Source organism: Octopus bimaculoides, chromosome 3 (assembly GCF_001194135.2).
Source record: "Octopus bimaculoides isolate UCB-OBI-ISO-001 chromosome 3, ASM119413v2, whole genome shotgun sequence".
In the NCBI taxonomy this organism is placed as follows: Eukaryota; Metazoa; Mollusca; class Cephalopoda; order Octopoda; family Octopodidae; genus Octopus; species Octopus bimaculoides.
Genome location: NC_068983.1, coordinates 166,565,978 through 166,569,792, shown reverse-complemented (window position 1 = coordinate 166,569,792; position 3,815 = coordinate 166,565,978).

The window sequence follows — 3,815 nt, the reverse complement described above, 5'->3', positions numbered from 1 at the left end:
CAATTATGTAACACACACACACACACACACAAACACACGCACGTGCGCACACACACACACACACACACACACACGCACGTGCGCACGCACACACACTGACACATACAGGGTGCAGACAGTATTCGTTTGTAATTTTTAGCTGCTAATTTTACGCATATTTTTTTTTACTTTCTTGTTGGCGTTTTTCTTTTTAAAAACAATAACCATTTTTGCTTTTTTTTTTTTTTTGCAGAATAATTGACTATGGAAAATTTTGTACTCCCCAATTTGTGGAAAAGGCATGGAATCCTTGGAATCCAAGCTGGAAGAACAAACAAGATTTCAGATTTCCTCAGTGTCAGCAGAAGAATGGTGGAAAAGATCAGAAAGAAGTGGGAAGGTTCTGGATTCAACTACGAGGTAACAGCACAGAGGAAAACCCAAGATTGACTGACGCCATCAGAACGCTGGAATTCATCACTGGAATCCAAGAGATTATCAACAGGAGATCCCAGCAAGTTAATGTGTGCCATTACTCAGGAGAAAGGTGTGCGTGAAAAGCTCACCTGACTTGTGGTGCATGAGAACATTCACAACATTTCATACAAGATGAGGAAGGGACGATTCCTGTCCAAAGCAATGCAGAAAAAGCAGCTCAGGCTGATCAACAAGTTGAAACACCCATTGGAGCCAGACATGCGGTGGTTCTTCTTCTGAGGTTGCCTGGTGGCTGCCAAGATCAAGATCAGCAGTCATCTGTCAGGACGTCCGTCGGTGACACTGAGTGGTTCGGCATTGAGAGGGGTGTCCGACAGGGATGTGTTCTGTCTCCATATCTGTACAGCATCTATGCGGAAAACATCATAAGAGTGGTGACAGAGAACTACGATGGTGGTGTGCAGATTGCCAGAGAAAGGCTGTGCAATGTGAGATACACCGATGACACAACCCTCATAAGTAACTTGACGAATCCTCATTCAAATGATCTGAAATTTTAACAACATGTATAGAAACAACTCAAAATTCTGTTGAATGTTTTATAGTTTTTTTCTTTTCTTGTCAGGGATAGAAATGCCATTCGCTGAGAAAGAAAAGGTATTTTTTATATAAGAGTATGTTCGGACACAATCAAACAAGACTGTGTGGTAAGCATATGCAAAAGAATTTGTTAAAAATTGCAATGCAGATTTGGACATGGCACAAAATGTTCAAAGAAGAAGGCTGTCTGTGCTGGGCAAAAGGATCTGGATGACCACCAGTATTGGAAGAGATAACCAAGTGGGTTTGGGAAGCATTTTTGAGAAGCCTCAGAAAATCCATAAGAAGAGCAAGTGTGGAAACCCAGATTCCTCCAATGACAGTTTGGCTTATCACAAGGAAACACCAGTGAATGACATCCTAAAAGCTGCTGTTCATTCAGGTCTTAAAGACAGATGACAAAAGTGCAAGCAATTTTGTATCAATGTGCAAGAGAAACTTGAAGAAGACAAGTTTAAAGAATGTCTTGTTTTCAGTGGTAATGCCACATTGCATATGAATGGCAAAGTTAGCAAGTATAATGTTTGCATTTGGGGCAAAGAAAATCCCCATGCCACAGTTGACGACACGAGAGACTCACTAAAAGTGAATCTGTTTTGTTCCACGTTTTTATTTGAGGGAAATGTGACCAACAGTGTTTATCTGAAAATGGCTCAGAACAGACTAATCCATAAGTTCATTGCAAATGAAGTTGAACACTTCACAAGTTCGACCTCACTGGAAGCTCACTGTGAAGCCTTATCTCAATGCGGATCTGCCAGGGAGATGGATCAGACACACTGGTGATGAAGACAATGTGTTGTTGAAATGGTTGCCACATTTGTTTGACCTGACACCTTGCAATTTTTTCCTCTGGGGCTATGCAAAGGGACTGGTCTCTGCCCCTTCCTCTTCCTACATGCTTATAGGAACTCAAGCAGAGAATCACTGCCACAATGAAGAATGTTATCCAAGAGATGCTGCAGTGTGTCTGGCAGGAGTTGGACAACCGACTCGACTTGTGCTGTGTCAGAGGTGGTGTGCATATTAAAAACTTGCAAAATCCTGTGAAATCATCCATGAAATTTACCTTTGAATTTCTTATTTAAATTTTGATGAATAAATTGTAATTTTCTCAACATTAAACATGTTTAGTTTCATTTGCCTAAATTAAATTATATCAAAATCTTTGAAACACCTTGTGTGTGTGTGTGTGTGTGTGTGTGTGTGTGTGCATGCATGTGTATGTGTATATATTTACATACAGGCTAAATTTGCTGATTTTTTTTGTCTCCGTTTTTCAGGAACAGCTTGATTTATTGGTGAGTGGTCAACAGCATAGAAAAGCATAAAAGATTAAAGTTGTAGTCGAGAAAAAGTTACCTGAAACTGAAGACTGGAAGTCACCTGAATATTGGGAAAAGAGTTACCTGTATCATCATGATTCACACCAGGTATCAAAATGTAGGCATCATGACTGCTGCTCAATATTCTTTAAAGACTGCAACAGAGAGTATGAAACCATGGCCAGCAGGAAGAGACACAACAAGTGCTCTGACTACATCTGCATACCTGAATTCTTCCTTCACATCTTTGAACAGGGCCTTAGGCTCAATTCAGATGGTTATGTGAAGCTGCTGGAGACTGTGGTGAAACCCTGACTGAAGAGGGTTGCTGCTGGAATGCCATATGTGTGGCAGCAGGATTTGGCTCCTTGCCATACCTCCAGAAAGAGTCAGAAGTGCTTGTCAGAGAATCTCTACAATTCATCGGGAGTCTTAAATTCCTTTGATTATAATCTCATGGATTCCGATCAATGGAACCACTATCATCGTGAAATTAATGTGCAAGTGGCTGAGCACTCCACAGACACATGTGCCCTTAATGTAGTTCTCAGGGAGATTCCGTGTGACACAGAATCTGACAAGGCTGGCCCCCTTTTGAATTACAGGTACAGCTCACTTTTAGTGGCTGAGTGGACTGGAACAACATGAGATAAAGTGTCTTGCTCAAGGGACACAACACATGCTGCCAGGAATCGAACTGACCACCTTGCAATCATTTGCTGAATACGCTAACCAATAAGCTACTCACCTTCACAGGTAGAGAAAGAGAAAGAGAGAGAGAGAGAGAGGGGGAGAGAGAGAGAGAGAGAGAGAGAGAAAGAGAGAGGGAGAGGGAGAGAGAGAGAGGGAGAGAGAGAGAGAGAGGGAGAGGGAGAGAGACAGACAGACAGACAGACAGACAGACAGATAGGTAGGCAAACAGACAGACAGATAGGCAGGCAAACAGACAGAGAGATAGGCAGGCAAACAGACAGACTGGCTGACAGACAGGCAGGCAAACAGACAGACAAACAGGCAGACAGACAGACAGACAGACTGGCTGACAAACAGACAAATAAACAGGCAGGTAGACAGGTAGGCAGACAGACAGATAGATAAACAGACAGACAGATAGGCAGGCAGACAAACAGATTGGCTGACAGACAGACTGGCTGACAGACAGGCAGACAGACAGACAAGTAGACTGGTGGACAGACAGACATACATACACATACATACATACAGACAGACAGACAGACAGACAGACAGATAGATAGATAGACATAGTTACTGTCATTTTTTACATCCATTTTCCAATGCTAAGATGGGTTAATCAAATATATTATTGAGGCATTTAAAAAAAATTTCATGTTCTTCCCATTACATCATTACTGGCTTTTCAAGATACCTTATATATGCATCTTTGATGGTGCAAAGCCTTGTGTATGTGTGTGTGTGTGTGTGTGTGTGTGTGCACGTCTACTTTTATATATA